The sequence below is a fragment of the Molossus molossus genome, unplaced genomic scaffold (assembly GCF_014108415.1).
Source record: "Molossus molossus isolate mMolMol1 unplaced genomic scaffold, mMolMol1.p scaffold_m16_p_16, whole genome shotgun sequence".
Taxonomy (NCBI): Eukaryota; Metazoa; Chordata; class Mammalia; order Chiroptera; family Molossidae; genus Molossus; species Molossus molossus.
In genome coordinates this window covers 35,708,497-35,734,994 of record NW_023425351.1, presented here as the reverse complement: position 1 = coordinate 35,734,994, position 26,498 = coordinate 35,708,497, and the positions used below count along the sequence as shown (strand labels likewise).

Here is a 26,498-nt window from a genome sequence, read left to right as displayed (position 1 = left end):
CTTTAAATCCATTGAGGAACTCTGTTGAATTGGAATTAGCATGGATTTTTTGAATCAGTAAAATGTCTCTTGGATTCTGTCTTTGCCATTTAAGCAATTATTTAACCGTTTTTTGTTTTTTTTTTTAGCTATATCTTCTCATCTGTTGAAAGGGAAAATTAGAACTGAAAACCATGGTATTATTGTGAGAATTGAATGAGATAATTCATTTAAAAGACCCAGTATTGCCTGGCTAGTGTGGCTCACTGGTTGAGCATTGACCCATGCACCAAGAGATCGCCAGTTCGATTCCCAGTCAGGGCACGTGCCCAGGTTGTGGACCAAATCCCCACTGTGGGGCATGCAGGAGGTGGCCAATCAATGTTCTCTCTCCTCGATGTTTCTATCTCTCTCTCCCTCTCCCTTCCTCTCTCTCTAAAATCAATAAAGAAAAAAAATGACTCAGTACTGTGCCCAGTGCCTAATAAATGTCTGATCCACCATTGACACACCCATTATAATAAAACATTTGCGGCAGTTTTGAGGAATATTTAAACAGTTGGAAGCATCTTGTTGGGAATCCTTTTCTGGTACTGTTACTTTTCTGTTACTGTTAAAATTTTGCCATGGTAGTAGTGCTCAGCATCTGCAGTCTCGTTCCTTTGACCTAGAATTACCTAAGGAAGAAAACTGAAGGAATTCGGTGCAAAAGCCATGCCCAGGGAAACAACCTGGGGTTTTTGTCTTTTTAAATTTCTTCTTCTTAGCCAAAATGTATCATGGTGAGTTGGAAAATATTTGCAAGTAAATTCTGTGATTTACTTTTTATGTATATATACACATACACACACACGCATAGACACATACATACATATAGTCGTGCTGCCTAACTAGCAACGGGATTTGTTCTGTGAAATGCGTCATTAGGCATTTTTGTTGTTGTGCAAACATCATAGAACAACCTAGAGTGCACTTGCACAAACCTAGATGGTACAGCCCACTACAAACCTAGGCTATATGGAATAGCCTACTGCTCCTAGATTACAAACCAGCACAGCACTTTACTGTACAAAACAAGAGATTAAATCAAGCACAAGCGAAAATGATACTATCAAGAGACATGGTAAACACAAGATGTCTGATGCTGCTGCGTGGTAACATGGAATGCTGTTCTACAGCAAACTCTTTTTTTTAAATAAGTAGAAAGAGTATACTATAAAATAATGATGAAAGGTATAATATGGTAAATACATAAACCAGGTACATAGTCATTTACTATCATTACCAAGTGTTATGTATTGTACATAATTACATGTGCTGTATTTTATAGAACTGGCAGGGTAGTTGGTTTGTTTACACCAGTATCACTGGGAACATGTGAGTAATGTGCTGCGCTACAACTTGATGTCACTAGGCAACAGGAATTTTTCAGCTTCTTTATAATTATATGGGACCACTTTGTTTATGGTGGGTTGTCTTTTACCAAAATGTTGTTATGCAGTGTGTGTGTGTATATGTATGTTTTATATATATATATATATATATGGTTTTTTTTCGGAGTGAGGGGAGTTTTAATATGAGGAAGCCGAATTGACTTCTGAATTGGAGTGAACATTGTGGTCATATGAAGGTTATTATGAAAAAAGTCATAAGTCATAAAGTAGTAACTATATTAATCAGTTGCATAGTTACTAGATATGTTTCTTACAAGCAATTTTTAAATTCACAGAAATGGGGAAAACAAGGAGCTCTTTTGTTTTTGCATGAATGATGCACTAATAGCAAGAATCAGTCCTTCAGATATTGTCATTTAGTCTGTAAGTCCATGTTTAGCTTGTCAAACTTTCTGTAGAAGAATTGTGGGATTAGGAGGAGGGGCAGATGTTGCCAGTGGTTGAATATCTAAAGAGAGTCTTTTTACTACTCTGTTGGACAGATCTTTATTGAACATACGATTAGTTGAGTTTCTTTAAACTAGCTCCCTACTTTTCAATTATGTGTTTTTGGCTAGAGGTTATCCCTTCTTCAATTGGTAGATCATTTTTTTTGTATTTTCCCTCAGACATTCAGAAAAACAAATTATGCCTAAGGACTATGAAGGCGGAGTTAGGCTGGGTAATTCAGGCAAGTTTTGTCAGCATTTAGGAGAGCCTTGAACTGTTTTTTGATGTCCTACAGAACTGTACGGAGCTGTTAACATCTGCACGTTATGTGAGAGGAGTCATATTTATTGCTGCTGCATGCTGGCTGAAGTGCAAGGAAGAGGAGGAAAGTAGAAGAGCCGTAGAGATTTGGGAGGTGGGAATCATTGTTCAGAATAAAGCAGTGTTGGCTCCTAAGATTAATCTTTTTTCTTAGTTAAATACCAGTGGGATTCTTAACAGCATCTTTTAGAAGTGATGGATTTTCAAGGCTTCAAGAAAATTCAGAGGGGGCGGGAATAGGTACCTCACTGAGAAACAGCCTTACTGAAACTTTCTAGGCTGTCCCAGATGTGTCAGGTCAGCATCCCGTGTGCATTCTCGTTCTAACCCGAGGGACGCCATGAGTTCAGGTATTCACGTTTTATTTGTTTTGCTCTAGAAAGAGGAGGAAAAAAGCCACGCTGATCAAATGAGGTAGGCACACTCATGCATTTGTTTTGGGTCTAGCAGGACAGAGCTCTCACAGGTGGGAACAGCACGGTACAGTGCCACATCTCCCCTGGGTGCTGTGCCTCCTCATTTAGTGTTTGGTTTATATGATAGAATACTGCAAACTACACTACCAGATTTCTCCTCCCTTGTCGTACAAACACAATGACTACATCTTGGATAATATCCAGTTTGCGATTATTTTTATTTTCAGTTACATTATTTATTTAATTAAATATGTTTGTATTGATTTGAGCGGAATGGGGAAGCGGGGTGGGGGGAGAGAGAGAGAGAGAGAAAATGAAAGTGAGAGATTGATCGGTTGCCTACAGCATGCACCCCAACCAGGATCGAACCCAAAACCTGGGTATGTGCCCTGACTGGGAATCGAACTGGCTACCTTTCAGTGCATGGGATGATGCTCAGCCAACTGAGCCACACCGGCCAGGGCTTCAGTTCATTTAAGTAATCAATGCCAATTGTAAATGTTTGCATTTAAAGTTAATTGTTTATTGAAAATGTATCAGTTGAATTAGTTCATTTGGTGAGTTAAATATTTGGAAACGTTTTTGTAACTTTGCACATATTGAAAGTACACAGTTTATACTCTTTTATCTGGTTCTTCTTGGTGATTTATGTAAAAAGTATTACTTGAAAGTATTAGATGGGAAATTAGAGGACAGCACAGCTGCTCAGAGCTTAGATCCTTGCTTAAGCAAGTGTTTCCTTTCCATTGTAAACTTCTGTATTTAAGCAGGTGTGTGGCAGATGTTGGAGGAATTGGGTGAATAGAGTAAGTGGGTGTGGCATCCTTTGCCCTAATATAACCTGTGCAGCAATTTTGGCATACATTAAGGTCAAAGACTCTTGACTCTTACTTCTTTTTAATCCATAGTTCCTAGCAGCACAGTGTTTTACATATAATATGGTTAATGAATGTTTCAGAAAAATACTCGCAACTCAATTATGTCAGCCTTGTGATTCATGCTTTCATTTAATCAGTCATGCAGCAAGTATTGATTGAGCTCTTACTATATGCCCACCTTATTTTTAGCCACTGGGGGATGAGTCAGGGAATAAAGCAGGTACAATTCCTTGCCCTCCTAATGCTTACATTCTAGTGTATGTAGGGCATGGAGGTGGAGGAAGTGGAGCAGACAGTAAACAATAAAACATAAAATCTAAGTGAAATCTGTGGTGTGTTAGAAAATGATAATTATGCCCTAGCCAATTTTGCCTAGTAGTTAGTGCATAGGCCCATGGGCCAAAGAGTTTTGGGTTCGATTCCTGAAGGGCACGTACCTGCATGGCAGGTTTGATCCCTGGCCCAGTGGGGTTTGTATAGGAGGCAACTGATTGATGTGTTGCTCTCACATTGATGTGTTTCTCTCTCTCTCTCTCCCTTCCTCCTTTCCACTCTATCGAAAAATCAATGGAAAAACATCCTCAGGTGAGGACAAACAGGAAACAAACAAAAAGGAAAATGATAATTATGCAAAAACTGAGCAGGATAAGGAAGGTCCTTAGGGCTGTTGGGACAAGGGGTCTGATGGCAGTTTTATATTGGGTGGTTGAGATGGGTTCTGAGAAGGGACTTTTGAACAGAGAGATATGAGGGAGGTGAGTGAAAGAGCCATGAAGCCATGTGGAGGAGAGAATAGAGAGGCAGAAGGACAGACATACAGGTGGGAGCGTGGCCTGGATAGTTTCATGAACAGGAAGGAGGCCATTGTGGCTGGATTGGACCTGGGTGAGGATGGAAGTGCCCTGGGAGAGAAGACTCAGGTGGCATACAGGGTGAGGGATTGATCATGGAGGACTCCATAGGCCATTCTGCTGACCTGCCCATCTAAGAGATTCAGCATTCATCCCAGAGAACCTCTGCCCAGGGCCTTGGGTGTGTATGTTCTTATTCTTCCCTGCATGGTGCCATAATATCAGGTATTTCAACAGGGTCTCAATTTGAAGTCCTCTTTGTGCCTCATGAATATTTCTATTATTGATTATCCTATGTGTCACACAGATAATTGTTTTACTGTCATTGATATTCAATCTTATTTGTGTTTTCTGGTTCTTTGTATGGCTGGGCAAATCCTTCAACCTAAGTACTACTGTATGTAGTGCTAGTCAAGGCTGCACATTTAATCTTCTTTGGGTCCTGTACTCTTAATACTTTTAAAACCATTTTAGGTATGACATGTTAAGGAACAGGCATTTTCCAAAGGTACATTAATAGTCAAACTAGAGTAATATCAAAAATCTTTGTGTACATCATGCGTTTGGGGCATTATTTGCAACTCTTATTATAAGCTCTGATTTAGAACCTCCTTCCATGTTTCTCTTGCTGAGTAGTCTATATGTTAAGGCCTGTCATGTCAGCTTCCCTCGTACCCTGAAATGGTTAGGCTGGTATCAGTCACCCTAGTACCCATTACCATTTGAGAGGCCACTATGCAGTACAAGTCACTCCTTTCTTCTTTCAAGGCAGAGACAGTCTGAAATGACCCATGGATGGAAATAAGGCATTGGTGAAACATTTGCATCCTTTGGGAGAACACTGGCCATGGTGGTGGTGTAGACTTCCCTGTGTAGCACAGTTATATCAGTTTAGTTATGTGAATAATTTCCTTGGACCCAGTTAAAATTTCTGACCTCCATGGGGTTGCAGCCCCTTCTCAAAGTAACAGCCCCAGTGGCTTCCTAGGCATCATCACCACAAAGTGTAACATTTTCAGTGACTCCGCAGTAGAGAGGAAGGATTCATTTTAATATAAAAAATATGTAGGTACTGACTCTTAAAAAGACTTTGTGCAAAGCACTGCAGGGTTTCGGAGAGGGAGATATAGTCCCAGCACTGGAGGACCTTGAAGTCTGGCAGGGGATGTAAAGTTAGTGATTGCCATGGAGACTGAGAGACAGGAAAGTGGAGATTAATTCGGAATGAATTGCAAGAGGCAGGGAAGATCCAGATCCACATGGGAGGAATTTGTGAGCTCCGAGGAGCTGCAGTTGATGAGACAGCAGTACACTGGAAGCATGCTATTATTGGGAGAAGGAGGGAACAGAATCAAGGGTGCTGCTGCTGATTTACTTCCAGGTAACTGGCAGGATTGTAGTGTCTCAGTAGAAATAAGAAAGTTCGGAGGAAGAAGTGGTTTTATAGAAAGGGTAACCTCATGGATACGTTGAGTTTGAGACTCTTACCATAACAGCAGCCATTCTGAAAACAGTTTGAATTGTGAGATGGGAGCTTGGGTGAGGAACAAAGTCTTGAGATAGAAACTGAAGTGGAAAAATTGTATGTTACTCCAATGAGTAGTCAATTTGGAGAAAATGGAAAATACTAGATTAATGTTTTGTCAAAGCTTTGAATGTCATTGCTATTAACTTATGGTCTGTTGTTCTCATGCATAAATTTCCATTTTGAAATGAACTTTGATCTATTTTCCATATTTTTGAGATAGCATTAATATTTTTTTAGTTATCATCAAAGCTATGCTCACATCTCATAATTATGAATACTTTCTCCTTTCTTTTCTGAATACCCTATCTAGGCCCTACATTTCACTACTACTTACTGTTACTTGTATCCTGAATAGAACTTCATCATGGAACTAGTTGACTCCTGAGTATCCTTTTTATAACCAACATGGTTTGTAGGTGGAGGATAATAAAGATCTTAAAAGCTTGGGCTTGCCTTGGCTGGTTTGGCTCAGTGGTTAGAGCGTCGGCCTGCGGTCTGGAGAGACCCGGGTTCGGTTCCCGCTAAGGGCACGTACCTCAGTTGCAGTTTGTCCCCGGCCCTGGTTGGTCGTGCGGGTGGCAGCCACTCGATGTGTTCCTTTCACATCGATGCTTCTCTCTCTCTCTGTTCCTCTCTTTCCCTCCCACTCTACCTGAAGAAAAAATGGAAAAAAATGTCCTCGGGTGAGGATAAAAAAAAAAAAAAAAAAAGCTTGGGCTTTTCAGTTAAACAAAACTTGGCATGATTTCCTCATTTGTCCTCCTCCTACTTGCTCTATGGCCCTTAGTTTGCTCATCAGTTCTCTTGAGGATTAAATGAAATCATGAAAAGTGTCCTACAACATATTTTCTGTCCGCCCCTCCCCCCTTCCCAGTATATGCGATCTGAAAAGGAAAAACTGGCATTCTCTTAGAGCTCAAAGCCATCTCTTTATCTGAGCCATCATCTGACTAGTTGCTGTAACAGGGAAATTGAGCTGGAGAGGCATTTGAGGTGGTACTGTGAACATCAGAATTGTGACATTTAAATTCCTTCCAGTTGCTTTTTATTCTGTTTCCAGATAGAGTTTTCACTTTCTTTGGTTTCAGTGTAGTCTTTAGACGGAGTCCTGCCCTTGTATCTACCACACAATTTCAGGTTTTTTTTGTTTTGTTTCGTTGGTTTTTTTTTTGTTTGTTTGTTTGTTTTATCCTGATGGTAGTTTCTTCCATCTTTTCTCAAGCAGGACACAGGCATTACAGATGTCTGCTGCACGTGTTTCTGGCAACCAAAAACAGCTCTGGAAGTCCTTTTCACGGCGTTTATTGCCAGTGCATCGAGAACTGGAGGGTGTAGCCCTGCAAATATAGCAGCCTTCTATATTTTGGTACATCTCTGGCTTGTGAGAACAAAACATGTTTTCTTCTGTGCAATAGTCTTGCAAAAACAGCCATTCCATGTGCAATAACGTTCCTGAGGTGCTGAGTGTACACCAGGCCACCCCCTGCTCCAGTAGCTAGCTCCCTCCTCCTCAACTGCCTTGTCTAGAAAGTCACTTTATCAACTCTTGAAATGACAGATCAGGACACAACAGACTTACGCCCTCTTGGTCCTGGTTAGACACTTTTTTCCCACAGATGCTGTTTTCAGTCTGTCCTTGACTTCACACCTGCCTTCCTGTGAGACCTTGCAGAAGTCACAAAATGTGAAAACAGCCAGCTGTCAGTTACAGCCTGTTTATTCAGAGTGAATTGATTTTGACCTTTTCTCTCCTGCTGCCTCTCTTTTGCCCATATTACTGCTAATTAATTTCTGCACAAGAGAGTGAGCAAGAGCAATGATAAGACAAAATTAAAATTAGTTAATGAGGATTTTTGAGAGCAGGCAGAGGAGGTACATTATTTACTATGAGCTTTGTCTGAGTTTTGATTTATTTATGTCAATCCTGACTCCTCTTATTATGGATAGTAACAATTGGTAGTTATGTAGAACAAATAAGCATTATCTGATAAATAAGTTAGAAATTTGGGAATAAATTTAGTTAAAGATATTATGATTTTTAATACTGTCTTTCCAAAATTTTAAGGAAAATATGACTCAAAGTTTTACATATGCTATCCTTAGTATAATATTTTATGTTTGTTACTTTAAAAACATAAATAAATATTGCTTTTTATTTTATTTCATTTATTATTTTAAAAATTTATCTATACTTATTAAATTCGATGAGATGATAATGAATTATAGAGGCTTTTCATAAAATTTCTTATACTTCTGTGATAGCCTATAGGAATCTTTTTTTTTTTTTTTAAGAAGATTTCTCTTGGTTGCTAATACTGAAGAAAAAGAACTAAATATTTTAAATGTTTCTTGTTGGGAAGGGATTTCACAGACTTGGTTTAGGTTTAGGGACACTTGAGAATATTGTACTTAATCTTAGATAATAGACATCAGTTTTCTTAAAATAAATTTAACTTTGGTGGAAACTGTTTTTTTAAGAGGTCAGTAGGCAGGATGCTCTATAATTCAATAGGCTGCCAAAGATATCTGGGACATTTGTATGGATTCATATTCTTCCTTAGGGATCTAGAAACAGCCCAAGTGTCCATCAGTAGTTGAGTGGATAAGAAAGCTGTGGTACATGTACACAATGGAATACTATGCAGCTGTAAGAAATAAAGATCTCTTACCCTTTGAGATGGCATGGAGGGACCTGGAGAGCATTATGCTAAATGAAATAAGCCAGTCAGAGCAAGACAGGTACCATGTGATCTCACTTATTTGTGGAATATAATGAACAAAATAAGCTGATGAACAAAATAGATCCAGAGACATGGAAGCAGGGAACAGACTGATAAACCTCAGAGGGAAGGAGGAGCAGGAAGAGATAAACCAAAGAACTTATATACATATATGCAAACCAATGGACACAGACAACAGTGCAGTGAAGGTTGGGGCGGAGGGTGTCAGTCAGGGAAAAAGGGGTATCTGTGATACTTTCAACAATAAAGTAAAAACAAGATTCCTTCTTAGGAAGATTCTTTTTCTGTACTCGCCCATTATTTTTTATAACAAACAAATGTGTTTTTGGTGTGAGAGAATTGAGATATGGGAGAGTTTGAGGTTTAAGTGAATTCTCTGGATCTGAATACGTAAGGACACAAGGAGAAAGGAATAAGAAAGAACCCACAATTTTGAATTAAAATATGGTCATTTGCTCAATATTTTCTTTCTAACTCACATGCTCACTCTAAAGATGGCTCAGGGCAGTGTGATCATGAAATAGGACATGGTCTTTCTGTGAGAAAGCTGTGTTTGTTTCATGGGCAGACACTTTCCTTTTCCTTTGCGTGATAGTGTCTCAGTCTCTGATTTGAGTGTTGTAGTAAGTAACAGCTGCCCTTTATTAGTGCTTGGTTATGTTCTAGGCATTGTGTAAATGCTTCACATTCATACTTTCTCATTTAATCCTCAAAACTCACCACTGAGGCAGTTGCTAGGACCATTTGTATTTTAAGGAGAGGAAATGAGGGTTCAGAAACCAAGGAATTTGCCCACCTTAGGAGGTGGATCTGGGATTCCATTCAAGCTATCTGACCTCCAACTCCTACTCTTAGCTACCTGTCTGTACTCTTCCAAATATCATCATCCAATCAAAGGCAACAGGTACTTTACCTTTATATAATAAAACCATGTCATTTTTATAGTTGAAAGAAATCTTAGAGAACCACACATTCATTTTGCAGAAAACAGCAACATTAGGCTCAAATTAAACAGCTTTCCAGTCAGCCAGCCAGTCAGCCAGCAAATATTTACTGAGCATTTACTATGTGCCAAGTAGTGAGTAAGCCAGACCTGGCTCATGTCTTCACAGATCCCTGGTGGCCTTTATGTATTTGGTGGTGGATTATTCATGGAGGATATTAGTAGTATAGTATAATAGTTAAATCAAGAGCATGAGCCCTGAAATCATATCCTCTCTTTGGCTTTTAATCGTGTTCACTAGCTATGCAACAATAAGCAAATTGCTTAATTTTTTTAAGGCTTTTTTTTTTCAGCTTTAGAATGCTAATATCAATAACACCCATAGTATTGGCTTGTACTGATTAAATGAGTTAACACATATAAAGCATTTACCAAGGTATCTAGCAATTTGTAAATACTTAATAACTATAACTACTAATAAGCTATTTCAACAATATTAGTAATAGTAGTGGGATTTCACCTTAACAACGAGGACATACACACAGAGATATTTACAGTAAGATGAGTACTGTATTATGATAAAGGAGGGAAGGGAGAGAGGGCTTTGGGGATACACAGAGCCTGACCTCCTGACTCCCAGTTTCTTCTGTCTAATGTGGCAGTGCTATTTTCTTTCTCACCTTCTTGGCTTTTATTTTTATAACTTAATAACTTTCTTCACTTCGTTGTCCTAAATCCTAGTGTGTTTGACTTACAGCAATTTTCTAGCAAATATTTATTCAGAATCAGCTCTGTACTAAGCACTGGTCAGAATTCAGGGGTTGAATAATCAATAACACAGAAGCCTAGCCTTTAATGAATGTATGCGTCTGCGTGTATGTGTACACAGTATAAACTCACGGACACACACCTGCAACTACATCAATTGTAACAGATGATGCTAAATTCTCCAGTAGATACATGAAAAATAGAGCCTGAACAAGGAAGTGGTCTACTGTCTCCAATTTGAATGTGGAGTGAGGTAATTAGGGAAGAAGCCAGGGAAGAGGTGGCATTTGTTCTCTGTCTTGAAGGATCACAAGCTTGTTACAGTTAGAGGACATTTCATATAGAGAAGAACTCTATTTGAAGCAGGAATACTAAGACATGAACCAGGATTGCTGGAGATTACAGTATGAGAAAGTAACAGAAGAAGACATCTACCTTGTAGGTGGGAGTGGCGGAAAAGGAAGCCGCTGGATACTTTTGAGTAGAGGAATCATATTGTTGGGTTTGAAAGTTAACATCACTTTTGAAGTATTGTGGGAAGTAAATAGAAGAAAATGAAATTTGCAGTCTGCCAGGTAAGAAGATGATTGGCTACAGTGTCAATGAGAAAGTGAGGGAGAGAGAAGCCGGCTCTAGAGGTAACTAACTAAAGAGAACTGAAGGGTGCTAGTGATTGATTGGATGTGGGTCCACGGAATGGGCAGCAGTGGTGTGTAGGATAACTCTGCATTCTGATTTGGGCAACTGGTTGTCATCAACCAGAATATGGAAGAATACATCAAGAAAAGACAGCTAGTTCACTTTGCAGCATTACCTTTCAGGTTTGTCTGCTATATGACTGTGCTGATATTCCACGGGGAACTATATTACAGGTTTGCTGAGTCAAAATGTGTATACTGGAAATCTTGGTTCTAAGTCACCAGTCATAGTTAACACTTTTGGAATGACTCACTCAGAAGGAAAATATATGGTGTAAAGAGAGGAAAGTTCTGAAAAGAACACCAGAGAATACCAGGGCACCTGAGAGGGTCAGGTGTCATTAAAATAAAGGGGAGAAGAGTTTCACAGAGGGAGTGGGCTACAGTGTGAAATGCTCCTGAGGGGCCAGTAAATGGGAGGGATCAAGATGCCTTTCGGATTTGGCCATTTGGAGGGGAGGGAGTTGCCAGTAACCTCCGCTGGAGCTTGTTTGCGGTGAGTTGCAAAGTGGATGGAAGAGATTCATAGGTGGAACCGCCAAGGTTTACTTTTTAGAAGGTTGGCACTGGAAGAACAGCCGGAATGTTATCTATATGGAGATGAGAGTTTGTTTGTTCTTGATGGAGAGAATTGAGCATGCCTAAATTCTAGGAAGGAACAGGTAGAGCCAGACTAGCCGAAGATGAGAAGGTGGAGTGATAGGTGGAGTGAAGCCCCTAGAGGCGGAAGTTGTCTTTTCTGAAACTCAAGACTTGGGTACAGTTAAACAGGTGTTCTGAGGGTGATGGTTTTAGGGATTTAGGCCTGATGACCTCACTTTGTTCTCTCAAGTAGGGCATGGGGTTATCAGAATTTGGCGGGAGGATGGAGGTAAATTAAGTAATGTCTCCAAGATTAATGCATCCCCATTTTTTACTAGTCAACTGTCTTTGTGAAATTTATTGGGTGGCATTAGTTAAAAACATTATATAAATTTCAAATGCACAATTCTATAATACATCTACATTTTGTATTGTGTGCTCACTACCTAGAGTGTAATCTCCTCATCGATAGCCTTATATTTGACCCCGTTTACCCTCTTCATCCTTCCTGTACCTCATGTTGTCCTCTGGTAACTGTCCTCCTCTTGTCTGTGTCTATGAGTTTGTTTGTTCGTTCATTTGTTGCTTTCTGTTTTAGAGCCAACATATGAGTGAAATTATATGATTCTTGTCCTTTCTGATTTATTTTGCTTAATATGATATTCTCAAGATCCATCCATGTTGTCACAAATACACACACACACACACACACACACACACACACACATCTTATTTATCAGATCATTCATTGAAGGACATGTGTTGTTTCCATGTCTTGACCACCATGAATAATGCTGCAGTGAGCGTAGGGGCACACACATTTTTATAAAGAAAATTTTTCAAATTTTGGGAGTTGATCTGTTGAAGTGGGATTGTGGGGTCATATTTTTTTAGGAACCTCCATACTATTTTCCATAGTGCCTCTACCAAATTACATTCCCACCAGTACTCTGTATGTTTTTTTTTTTTTTTCCACATCCTCTCCTACAGTTATTTGTTGTCTTTAGATAATTGCCATTCTAACAGGTTTAAGCTGGTATCTTATTGTGGTTTTGATTTGTGTTTCTCTTCTAACTAGTTGAACATCTTTTCATATATCTGTTGGCCATTTGATGTCTTCTTGACTTCTTGTAAAAGTGTCTTTTTGGGTCCTCTGCCCATTTCTTGATAGGGCTATTTCCTTTTTGGTGTTGCATCCTATGAGTTCTTTATATATTTTAGATATTAGCCACATATCAGAGGTATTATTTCCAAGTATCTTCTCCTATTTGGTTGGTTGCTGTTTTGTTCAGTTAATGGTTTTTCTTTGTTTGTTTGTTTGTGCTGTGGAAAAGCTTTTCAGTTTGATGTAGTCCCATTTATTTATTTTTGTTTTAACTTCCCTTGCCTTTGGGTTCAAGTTTTTAAAAGCCTCTTTGAGACCAAGGTCCATAAGTTTAGTACCTGTGTTTTCCTCTATGTATTTTATTGTTTCAGGTCTTATATTTGAGACTTTAATTCATTTTGAGTTAATTTTTGTATGCAGTGTCAAATAGCAGTCTAGTTATTCTTTTGCATATGGCTTTCCAGTTCTCTCAACACCATTTATTAGAAAGGCTTTTCTTTCTCCATTGTATGTTTTTGTCTTCTTTGTTGAAAATTATTTGCCCATACACATGTGGGTTTATTTCTAGGTTCTCAGTTCTGTTCCATTGGTCTGTGTGTCTGTTTTTCTTCCAGTACCATACTGTTTTGGTTATTGTAACTTTGTAGTATAGTTTGAAACCAGGAAGTGTGATAACTTTGGCTGTGTTCTATATTATCAGGATTGCTTTGGCTATTAGGGGTCTTCTGTGGTTCCATATAAATCTGATGACTTTTTTTGTTTTATTTCTTTGAAAAATGCTATTGGGATTTTGATGGTGATTGTATTAAATCTGTATATTGCTTTAGGTAATATGTTCAATTTCAGTTTGTTGATTCTTACAATCTATGAACATGGAATATTTTTCAATTTCTTTGTATCATTAATTTTTTGAACAGTGTCTTGAAGGTCTTAGTGCATACATCTTTTACTTCCTTTGTGAAGTTTATTCCTAGGTATTTTATTATTTTTTTGCAATTGAAAATTAAATTTTTTTTTAAAATTTATTTTGTGGTATTTTATTGTTAGTATATTGGAATTCAGTGGATTTTTGTACATTGATTTTTGTATCCTGAAACTGTACTGTATTTGTTTATTGTTTCTAGTAGTTATTTTGGTGTAGTCTTTAGAGTTTTCTTATATAAAGTTATGTCCTCTGCAAAAAGTGGCAATTTTACTTATTGATTCCCAATTTAGATGCCTTTCATTTCTTTCTCTTGCCTGATTTCTCTGGCTAAGGCTTCCAGTACTATGTTGAATAACAATGGTGAGAGTGGGCATGCTTGTCTTATTTCTGATCTTAGAGGAAAAGCTTCTAGTTTTTCACCATTATTATATTAGCTGAGGGTTTGTCATATATGGTCTTTATTATGTTGAGGAACTTTTCTTCTATGCCCATTTTATCGATTAATCACAAATGGATATCGTATGATACCATATGCTTGTTCTGCATCTATTGATGTAATCATATGATTTTTATTATTATTATATTTTTGGTATGTTCCCGTAGCGGGAACTGAACCTCTGGGACTGTCTGGTCTGCAGGTTGACGCTCCAACCACTGAGCCAAACCAGCCAGGGCGATTTTTATTCTTTATTCTGTTAAAGTGGCATATCCCATTGATTAATCTGTGTATTTTGACCATTTTGGCACCTCTAGAATGAACCCCACTTGATTATAACATAATATTTTTTAAATGTATTATGTTTGATTTGCTAATATTTTCTTTAGTATTTTCCCCATCAGAGATAGCGTTCTGTTATTTTTGTGTGAGTGGTCCTCTCCAGGTTTTGGTATCGGGGTAATGGTGGCCTTCTAAAATGAGTTAAGATTGCCTGTTCTTCAGTTTTTTTTTTGTAAGAGCTTGACAAGGATTAATATTACATCTCTGATTGGTAGAATTCACTAGTGAAGTCATCTGGCCCTGGACTATATTTTGGAGGTTTTGATGACTATTTCAATCTCTTTACTGTCTCAATCTGTTTATATTTTTTAATTTTTCATGATTTAGTGTAGGTTATAATTTCTAAGAACTTGTCCATTTCTTCTAGGGTATCAAATTTGGGGGCAGATAGCTTTTCATAGTATTCTTGTATAGTCCTTTGTATTTCTGTGGTACCTGCTGTAACTTTTTTAAAAAATCTGATTTTGATTATTTGAGTCTTTTCTCTCTCTCTTTTTAGTGAGTAGCCAGAGGTTTGTCAATTTTATTTATATTTTCAAAAACCGGCTGTTTGTTGCATTATTTTTTTAATTTTTCTTTTTTCTATTTTGTTTAATTCCGCTCTAATTTTTATTATTTTCTTTTCTCTACTGACTGGGTTTGGTTGTTCTTCTTTTTCTAGTTCTTTAAGGTGAAATGTTAGGTTATTTGAGATTTTCCTTGTACATTGAGGTGGGCTTGTAATGCTATAAACATCTATGTTATTACCATGTTTACTGCATCCATATATTTCTGATATGTTGAATTGTTATTCTCACTTATCTCTATGTATATTTTGATCTTATTTCTTCTTTGACCTAGTCATTGTTCATTAGCATGTTGTTTAAACTCCACATATTTGTGGTTTTCTCAGGTTTCCTTTTGCAGTTAATTTCTACTTTTAAAGTGTTGTGGTCAATTAATAAATATGCTTGATGTGATTTGAATCTTCTAAACATTTTTTGAGACTAGTGTTGTGCCCCAACATATGGTCTATCCATAAGAATGCCTCATGTTCTCTAGGGAAGAATGCATGTTATGCTGTTATGGGGTTGAAAAGCTCTATAAATACCGATTATGTCCATTTGGACTCAGGTGTCATTTAAGACTGATACATTCTTACTGATTTTCTGTTTCGATAGTACTATCTCCTGCTGTCAATCGGGTATAAAAGTCTTACAGTATAATTATACTTTTGTCAGTTTCTTCTTTTAGTTCTATTATTACTTTGTATAATGTGGTGCTCCTAGGTTGGGTGCGTATTTATTAATAAGTATTGTGTCTTCTTGATGTATTTTTTCCTTTATTATTATAAAGTATCCATCTTTGTTACCTTTTTTATTCTGTAATCTAGTTTGTTTAATATAAGAATGGCCACACCTGCCCTGGCTAGGTGGCTTCGTTGGTTGGAGTGTAGTCCTGTGCACCAAAAAATTGGAGGTTCGATTCCTGGTGAGGGCACACACCTAGGTTATGGGTTCGATTTCCGGGTAGGGCACATACAGGAGGCAACCAATTGATGTTTCTCTCTCCCATTAATGTCTCTCTCTCTCAAATCAATTTTTAAAAATCCTTGGGTGAGGATTAAAAATAAAGAATGGCTACACCTGCTTTTCTCTGGATGCCATTTGCTTGGAGTATCATGTTTCAACCCTTCACTTTGAGTCTATGTTTGTCTTTGCAGCAGAGATGGGTTTCCTGAAGGCAGCAAATATTTGGGTTTCATTTTTTAATCCATCTCGCTATTCTGTGACTTTTAATTGGTGAGTTCAGTCCATTTATATTTGGGGTTATTATTCACATATAAGGACTTCCTATAGCCATTCAGTCTTTTATTTTCTGTTAGCTCTGTGTCTATATTGTTTCTTTTCCCTTGTGTTTTTGTCTATTATTTTAGTTTGGTGGTATTTTATGATTTTTCTTTGTTTGCTCTTTTATTTATGTTATGTGTCTCAGTTCTAGATTTTTATTTTGTGGTTACCATTAAGTTTATGCAAAAAAGTTTCATATGTGCAGTAGTAGTCCTTTTTCTTCGGGTTGCATTTTGTTTCCACCTGTGCAATTGCAGTTCTTTTGCCCCTCCCCTTTTAGTGGTTTTGTTGTCACAAATTACCCCTTCTTATGCAATGAGTTCATTTCCAAATTGCAGCATCTGTTGTCTTTTATTTTAAAAAATGCTTTTACCTTCTTTAACTTTTATGTTATATTTAAGTGTTTAATACCCTGTTCTGAATAAGAATTGCAATTTCCTGTTTCTGTCTGTATGTTGATCATCTTACAATTTTGTATTCTTTTGTGCTTTTGCTTCTATTAGAATAACACCTTTCAACATTTTTTGTTATGTAGGTCATGTGGTAAATTCCCTCAGCTTCTGTTTGTCTGGAAAAGCCTTTGTTTCTCCTTCATATCTAAAAGATAACTTTGCTGGATATATTATTCTTGGCTGGTGATTTTTCTCTTTCAATATTTCAAATATTTGATTCCACTCTCTCTTAGTCATAGGGTTTCTGCTGATATATCTGATGATAATTGAATGGGATTTCCTTTACACTTTACAATCTTCTTTTCCCTGAGAATTATTTTTGTTGTTGTTGTTGATAATTTTTCACAGCTTTAATTTAATGTGCTTTCAAGAAGGCCATTTTGGATTGAGATAATTAGGTGTTCTATTTGGCTTTTTGGATTTGAGGTATCAGTTCTTTCCATATGTTTGGGAAGTCCTCATCACTTACTTGCTTAAACATGCTCTTTATTCTTTTCTTTTTATGTTCTCCTTCTGGTATACCAGTTATTCTTAGCGCACCTTTTCTAATGGAGTCAAATAGTTTTCTTAGAGTTCTTTCCTTTTGTAAACTCTTGAGTCTTCCTTTTCTTCTCCTTAGACCATTTCTAGATTTCTGCCTTTGATATTACTCATTCTTTTCTCCATCTGGTCTGCTTTATTTCCTTTGCTCACTAGTTCATTCTTTATCTCATTTATTGAGTTTTTTAGCTCCAGAATTTCTGTATGGTCCTTTTTTTTTTTTTTTTTTAATAGTTCCAGGTTTGTTTGTTTGTTTTTGTAATCCTTTTGTTCATTAATCTTCTTTTGTAGCTTGTTGAACTTTTCTGAGTTTTCTTGTATTTTGTGGAGTTTTTTTAGAGTGGAAATCTTGAATTCTGTCATTTGGATCATAGTCCTCCATGTCTCTGTTTTTTCTTTCTGTACTTTACTTCCTTTTTATCTTAGTTATCCATGGTGTTTGATGGATTATTTCTCTGCCTGGGCATTTGAATGAATGAATTTTTTTTTTCGTACTTGATTTTTTTGTTGTTGTTTAGCAGGTTGATAAGTAGAGGTCTTTCCTTTGTTTTCCTGAAGGTATTGCTATAATGCAAGATTTTGTTTTCTCTTACCTGTACTGTGGGGTCTTTCAGGATCTCCGTGAGTTGCTATCTCCTCCTTGGCAGTGGGAAATGTCCAATATTGCCCAAGGAGGTAGGCATCCTCTCTATTACCTGTTGCCTTGGTCTCAGGTCATTAACCCCGTGGTGGGTTGAGTTGGCAATGGGGCTCTTGGCCTCTGTGTTCCTGATACCACTTTGCTATACCAGTGGTCCTCAACCTTCCTAATGCTGCGACCCTTTAATACAGTACCTCATGTTGTATGTGGGCGGATCTGCATGTGGGCGGAACCGCCTGGAGACTGATAGAGGAGCGATGTCTTAGTTCCTGAGACCATCGGAATTATGTGTTTTCCGATGGTCTTAGGCAACCCCTGTGAAAGGGTTGTTCAACCCCCAAAGGGGTCACGACCCACAGGTTGAGAACCGCTGAAAACAGAAGCTTCTAGCTGCACCACTCCTTATGCCCCACTACAGCTTCTTCCACCTCAATTGATAGGGGGGGTGGGTACAGAGAAGTCAGCTCTCCTACCTAAGGTTTGGTTCCTTCTAGTGGGATTATCCTCAGTGAATGAAGACCACCCAGGCTGAAATGTTACCTCTACCCTTTTGTGGTCCACTGAGTGAGAGTTGTAATGTTGGGTGGGCCATGGAAAGGTGAGGGGGCCTGGATCCCTGCCACTATGGCTTTGTCTGTCTGGTGGTGGTGGCTGGTCCACTGTTGCCACCCTCTTCATTGCTCCCTTGACACTGATCCGGTGTTCAGCCTCAATATGTACCTGTCACTCAGGGCAGATTGCTGCCTCAGGTCTTCCCAGTAGAAGTTGACCCTGACCCTTAACTGCTACCATGTTTTTTGGAGCTGCGGTGAGTACCAGACTGTGTCTGTGGTTCCCATCTTTGTCCTTGCACCCCATTTCATCTCCCATTTGCCAATATGCCCACTTTGGGATAGTTCAATGTGTGGATCTCTCAGACATGTTTGTGTGTTGAGCAGGGAGTCCTTTGTTGAATTATAGCTGTTCAACTTGTGACTTCAAGGGGAGAGACCTGGAGGTTTCCTCATGCTGCTGTGATGTTAACATCACCCCTTTTGATGACTTTCTTGCCTCACATTGTCTGGGGCTCTACCAGGCTGGAAGTCCTTGGGCTCGTTTAATGTGGAAAGCCTTCTTCTTCATTTTCTCTGTCCTGTTTCACTTTTCTTCTTTGCTTTGTCATAACACACATCTGACTTTGACCTCAGGATGAACTCACAGCTATTGACCTCCTTTTGTGTTTCTGGTTCATGATACCTCCCTGTTTCTTTCCTGACTGGTGTTATAACCAGGTCACATTTTATTGTTGCCCTGTTGAACGTTAGAATCCCACCTTCCTTATTTGTTTCAACAGATCTTTTCAAGAACTTATGTGCCAGACTCTATGCTGGGATTGGGTTACAACAGTGCTCTGGGATGAGAGCCCGCTGAACTCCAAGGAGAAGGATGAAAGAGAATTTTGAGTTTTCCAGGTGTTGTTAAGGAAATAAACAAAGGGATGGAAAAAACTGCTTGCAATTGAATGGCCAGGGAAGGCTTGATGCCCCAAGGAGGTGACGATGTTCAAACAGAAAAGGTGCAGATGAGCTGACCATTTATAGAGGGGACCAGGGAAATAGTTATTTTTTTTAGTATCATATTCATAAATAGACACTCCATAGGCATTGGGTTATGTCTATGAGTAAGTAGGTAACTGCCTGTAATTGTCTGTCATACTATTGTGTCTTTCCCACTGATACCTCCTTTGTCCCTGAAGGCCCTGCATTAGACCTATAACAGATTATTTTTCAAGTTAAGACAGAGAAGGACCATGTTTGTTTGTTAAAGGTAAAGTGTATTACTGGAAATGCAGTGGTTATTGAGCACCTAGTGATATATTCAGGGTGGGTCAGGAAGGGAATATGTAATAGTATATTCCCTTCATCATTGGATATTGTTTCTCCCTGCATTTCCTCTAGCCTTCTCAACTCAGATAATTCTGATTCATTAGCCCATGAGGAAAAGAGGGTGTATGTGTGTGTGTGTGTGTGTGTGGCACCAACATTATTGGTCACCATCTTTATATGAATTATTTTAAATTATCACTGCAACATTAGTCCAGAAGTAGACATTTGGGACAGATCTGAAGCTTCGGACTTTGGGCCTAGGTGGGTGTTGAAATTTAATCATTAACTAAGAGACAGGATAAGAGTTCCAGATTTCTTGGAGGTGAGAGCAATAGAGGGAGCTAGGGGAAGGAAGGTAAACCAAGGAGAAAGGGGCACACTGAAGAAACATTTTGCTGACTTCATAATTTTGCCTATAGTCAGCTCTAGTAGACAGAAAACATTATCTGCCAGGAAAAATCTAGTGTTTGCTTGCAAGACTAAGCTTGTAAAAGTAAGTTATTGTTTTTCAGAGAAAGAAAATTTAGATAAGAATATGTGAAATAGCTTGTAAGGCTTCAGTAATTTTCTTGAGACATTCTGGCCAGTACTTTTCAGAAGGGGAAGGCACTTAATAGGTACTGGCTTGACCAGAGATTCCCAACTTTTATTCTTGTTTTTTTTTTTTTTTTTTTTTTACTGCCACTCAAGGAATGTAGACACTTGCAATCATAGTGGACTTCTGGGGTAGCCGTGTCCAGGTACCACTTTTTTTTTAAGGAAGCAGTAGTAGTGATATCATAAGGACGATTTGGGATGTATCCTAATCCTAAGTTGTTAGTAACTAGTTAATAATATTGTGGTGAGCCTTGACTGAGAACAGCTTTGTTTGTACTTAGACATTTATTACTTCTGGGATTAATTTATCTGACAAATCGTGTCAAGAAGCTGGTGTTTTTGAAAAAGATCTCTTAGATCTCTAGCAAACAACATTTTTATTTGTACACGGGGTGCTCTTTTTGCAGTTTAATATCCATATTTGGTTTTGTTTTCTCCTCATTATAATTCTTCACAAGTTCAGAGAAGACATCACTAGCTATATGAAATACAAGCGATTCTTAGTAAGTGGATGGCAATTCTACTGGTATTTCTGTTGAGATTGCGTTATATCTAATGATTACAGTATATACTAAATGGGAGTAGAATGCACCACTTGATAATTTAATTTTTTAAAAATGGTTTAGTTAATACAACAAACTTTTAGGACTGACTTTGTGCAAGAACCATGTTTAGACCAGAGATAGAGTTGAAAAGTATATTATCATGTAAAAAGACTATTCGTGGGTCAAATGGCAGTTCCATTTGTATTTCTTGGAGGAAACACCATATTGGTTACCATAGTGGCTGCACCAATCTGCATTCCCACCAGCAGTGTACTAGAGTCCTCTCTTCTCCACACCCTCGCCAGCACTGGTTGGTTGATGATTTGTTGATGGCAGCCATTCTGGCAGGTGTGAGTTGATACCTCATAGTCATTTTCATTTACATCTCTCTGATGATGAGTGATGTTGAGCATTTTTTCATATGTTTCTTGACCATTTGTATGTCCTGTTTGGAAAAGTATCTATTCAGGTCCTCTGCCTAATTTTTAATTGGATTGTTTGTCTTACATTTGTTGAGTTGTATGAGTGCTTTATATATCTTGGAAATTAATGTCTTTTCTGATGAATCATTGGCAAATATGTTCTCCCATGCAGTGGGTTCCCTTTACAGTTTGAATTTAGTTTCTTTTATGTATAGAAGCTTCCACTTCTAGGAATATACCCTAAGAAGCCTGAAACACCAATCAGAAAGAATATATGCACCCCTATGTTCATAGCAGCACTATTTATAATAGCTAAGATCTGGAAACAGCCCTAGTGTCCCTCAGAAGATGAATGGATAAGAAAGCTGTGGTACATATACGCTATGGAATACTAGGCAGCTGTAAGAAAGATCTTTTATCGTTTAAGATGATATGTAGAGATATGGCGAGTATTATGCTAAGTGAAATAAGCCAGTAAAAGAAAGACAGTACCACATGATCTCATTTATTTGTGTAATATAATTAACACAATAAGCTGATGAACAAAATAGATTCAGAGATAGGAAAGCAGGGAACAGAGTGACAAATCTCAGAGGGGTGGGGGGTAAGAGATAAACCAAAGAACTTATATGAATATAGGTATAACCAATGGCCACAGACAATAGTGTGGTGAAGGCGGGGGTTGGGCAAGGGAGAGGGGAGGAGGGTGTCAATGGGGAAAAAATGAGGGACATTTAAAAAATAAAGATAAATTTTTAAAAAGACAATCAGTCTATTAGATTAAAAAGAGTATCTTATTTTAATTAAAAATACTAGTGAGGTTAAACTTTTAAAACATAAGTTAAAACGCTTTTTTTTAAAATGACTTTTTCTTTTTTTTTAATAAGCAAGGTATTGAGAGTCCTTTATTAGTTTAAAATTTGTGGTTATTGGTGGGCAAGAGTGGTCAACAGTCTGAATTAGACAAGATTTTAAAATGTTTTTATTTCATACATCCTGTTTTTAATTCTAAGCATGGAGAGGTGTCATTGTGATTTTCATTTCCATTACCATTTATTTCCCCATACCCTCCTCCCACCCCCACCCCGCAGTCACCACACTGTTGTCTATGTCCCTGAGTTCTTTCTCTTAGCTCAATCCCTCCACCCTCCCTAACACTCTCCCTCCACCCCCCCCCCGAGCTGCCTGCCTGCTCTCTATCTATGAGTGTCTCTATTTTGCTTGTTAGTTCAGTTTGTTCATTAAATCCCACATATGAGTGAAATCATATGGTACTAGTCTTTCTCTGACTGGCTTATTTCACTTAGCATAATGCTCTCCAGATCCACCTGTGCTGTCCTTTTACGGCTGAGTAGTAGTCTGTTGTGTAAATGTACCAGTGCTTTTTTATCCACTCATCTACTGGGGGACCTGGGGCTGCTTCCAAATCTTGGCTATTGTAAATAACACTGCAGTGAACTTAGCGGTGCATATATTCTTTCGAATCAGTGTTTTGGGCTTTCTTTGGATAAATTCTCAGAAACAGAATTGCTGGGTCATAGGCAGTTGCATTTTTAATGTTTTGAGGTAACTCCATACTGCTTTCCACAGTGGCTGCACCAATCTGCATTCCCACCAACATTGCATGAGGGTTCCCTTTTCTCTGCATCCTTGCCAACACTTTTTGTTTATTTACTCATGATAGCCATTCTGACAGGTATGAGGCGATAATCTCGTTATGGGTATGTCTTTTTGGTGGTTATCCAATCTGCCCTATTCCTTTGTTCCCCTCTAGGTAATAACCGTAGAATCACTAGTATGTCTCTAGCTGTTTTGTCATAAATTAGCTTTGCTTTCTTCATTATTTATTTAATTAATTAATTCAACAAATCTTTATCAAATGCCTCATAATTCAGGTACTCTTCTAAATGCTGTGGAAGCTGGCGTTAACAAAACAGGCAGAAGTTTCTGCATTTATGAAGCTGACATGAGGCTGGGGGACATTCAAAAACAATGTAAATGTGTCAAGTACTAGCTGCTAAGAGCTGTAGAAGAAGGGAATGGAAATTCCTATTATGCTCCCTATACAGAGATGACTAACACACTCTGGAAGTTATTTTTCTAGAAATAGCAATGGATTGGCATGGATTCACCTCATTCTTTTTTTGCCCAAATCTTAACCCAAGTTCATGCTTCAGGCTTTCATTTCTGATTGAGGACTAGCTGCTGACCTGGCTGCGGACTGACTCATTCACGGACTGAGCCTCTGGCTTTGTTCTCATTAGTGTAGTTAGATGTTTACTAATTACCTAGACTGAAGGTATCACATTCTCTGGCTAGCTCAGACCTCATTTGTCTTAATTATTGGGTTTCAGACTTTTATTTTTTCTACCTGTTAACCATCAAAAGAAATTGTATGAGAAGCCCACTCTGTAAACAAGTGAAAGATCTAAATGGGAATGCAAGGTATTTAGAATGAGGCCAAAGGAACCCCCATCCCCGGCATCCCCACCTTTTCAGGCGGCATCATCACCTCCATGGCCTCCTGCCAAGGAGCCCTTATTTCTGATACAGCATTTCAGAGCCATTGTTCACGTATGGCATTGTCCTTTTGTGATGACAGCAGTGTTGTGTAACTGAGCTTTCTGACATGACAGCCATCAGCCACAACTCTGTAGCTTAGTTGCCGTGGCTCTTGAGCACTTGACTGTGGCTAGTGTGACGGAGGAACTCAATTTTAAATTTTATTTCACTTTCATTAAACACGGAAAGGCCACATGTGACTAGTACAGTTACATTGGAAGGTGCAATTCTAATATAATGCTAACTTTCGGTTTTGCATTGAGTTCATGTGTCTTCATTTCGGTTTTCCCGATCACGTATGAAATAACATTAGTTTTAGATGATAATGAACTCTGAGAAGGCCTGGAATAACTTGTGTCTTGTAACCCTGGACAAATTATCCAACCCTGCTGGGCCTCAGTTCCTTTATATAGGATGGGAAAATTATGCATACCTTTTCACAGTGAGGTTTAAAACGAGACAAAGCATGCAGGGTGTTCGATACAATGCCTACAGTGCGTAATGCCTGATTCTAAGTGATTTACCCTGATCACTTTTGTATACTTTTTGCTTGTAAAAATAAACACACTCACTGTAGAACATTTACATAAAACAGAAAAATAACAAGAAGAAATTCAGAAAATAACTTCTAATCTCCCCAGCTATAGACAAGCAAGAGAAAAATTTTATGTGAACAAAATTGCATGTGTTTGGTTCATAATATACTTTTTTCTTTGTTTTGAACATGCATATGTATGACTATACTGATACTATTATTGTTTTAGAAAACAGTGCCTTTGGAAACTCGTTAGTATGTGTATGCTACCTTATAAAGTCTTCCCCCCACCCCTAATATAAAAGGTCTTAGGAAATATATTGTGATTACTGAAAGATATATTAAAACTGGTGAATTCAGTAACTTGTATTTTTTTCTAGATTTCTCTTTGGATACTTAATGTTTTCAGAATTCAGATTCTTTTATGATGATGGAAAAACATGTAGATGAATTTGTCTTTAGCTAAATGTCATGTCTCTTGAAAGTTCCAGGGTCTCAAAGTTGTGACTATAGGCATGACATCTGACATTATTGTAATGTACATTTATCTAAAGTACAAGATTTATTGAGCACCTTTTATATGCCAGGCACTGAGAAAAGTATTGGGAATGTAAAAACACTTAAGATGTCATCATTTTCCTTAAGTAAATTATGATGTAGTGGGAGGGACTGACCTTGGTTCTAAATACAGTGTGATCAGTACTGTAAAAGGGATCTAGACAGTGTAATAGAGGCATGTGGTACAATCCGGGCCAGCTGGGAATGGAAAGGTTGCCAGCAAAGCATTTCTGGCTGAAGTGTCACGTGAATAGAGTTTTAAAGGAATGATGGTCTTATTAACCATGCAGTGATGGGGTAGAGTATTCTAGGAAAAGGATGCCATGTGATGGAAGCCTGAGAGAGACCCCAGGGGCATTTGTAGAGCCACAGTGGTGCAATATGGAGTTCTGTGGTGGAGATGGCATTGCATTGAAGAAATGAGTAGCAGGGGCCAGGTGGGTCACAAAAGTCTTTCTATGCCCTATCAGGGCACCTGAACGTTATTGCTTAACATTATAATGGGTCTTTGAAGATTACTAAGGGGAGAGGGGCAAGTTCTCTGATCATCTTTGACATATATAGTCAAATGATTGTATGTCATCAGAAGATGGATAGATGACTAGTACAGGGCAGGGAGTCATTTAATGGGTTGTAGATTAGGCCAGCTGAGAGATGATGGATGACAAGTGTTTGAATTCAGGCTCTTGAAATGAGTAGCCATCTGGATGGTTGAGTCTAGAACTTGGAAGGATGCTAGGGCTAGACTTATAGTAAAGTTATCCACATTTTGGTTATGGTGTGACTGTCACGGCACAGATGAAGTCACTAAGGAAAAAGTATAAAATGAAAATGTAATGAGGAACTATGAAATAACATGGTGAGAAAATAGCAGTGGTTATCATGGAGGTGGAGAAAAGTGAGCAGTTCAGAGAGACTGAGAAGAAACAGCCAGAAAGGCCTGAGAAAAATGAGGAGGGTGCTTAAATGATTAAAATCTGGGGACAATAATGTTTTGTTTTGCTTTTAATCCTCACCTGAGGACATTTTTGCATTTATCTGCAGATAGAATGGGAGGGAGAGAAAGAGGGAGAGAGAGAAACATCGATGTGAGAGAAACACATTGAGTGGTTACCACCCACACAACCCCAACCGGGGCCAGGGACAAACTGCAACCTAGGTACATGCCCTTAGCAGGAACCGAACCTGGGACTCTTTGGTCCGCAGGCCAGTGCTTTAACTGCTGAACCAAACCAGCCAGGGTGACAATAATGTTTTAAAAAGGAAGTGGTAAAGAGTGTCAGATGCTACAAGGATGCCAGATAAAGGATACAAGTATTTTTTTAATAATAATGAAGAGACAGTTGAGAATTTCATTTAAAGTTAGGATACGGTGATGCTACATTCCAGAGTTATTTTAGTCTGGATTCTTTTATTTCAAGTGAAAAATCAACTCAAATTAGGTTTCAGGAAAAGGAGGTATTGGTTAACTAGGACCTGTAGATGTTTGGAAGATACAAATTGCAGGGATTTTAATGATGCAGCCAGCCCCTAGGATCCAATAAAATGAGGACCTTG

At 38.3% G+C, this 26,498-nt stretch overlaps 1 protein-coding gene across 2 annotated transcripts in view; it reads left to right on the top strand.

The window, feature by feature from the left end:
• The window catches only part of RUNX1T1 (RUNX1 partner transcriptional co-repressor 1), a 136,499-nt gene that overhangs the window by 42,930 nt on the left and 67,071 nt on the right, over positions 1-26,498 (top strand). The gene's annotated exons all lie outside the window — the stretch shown is intronic.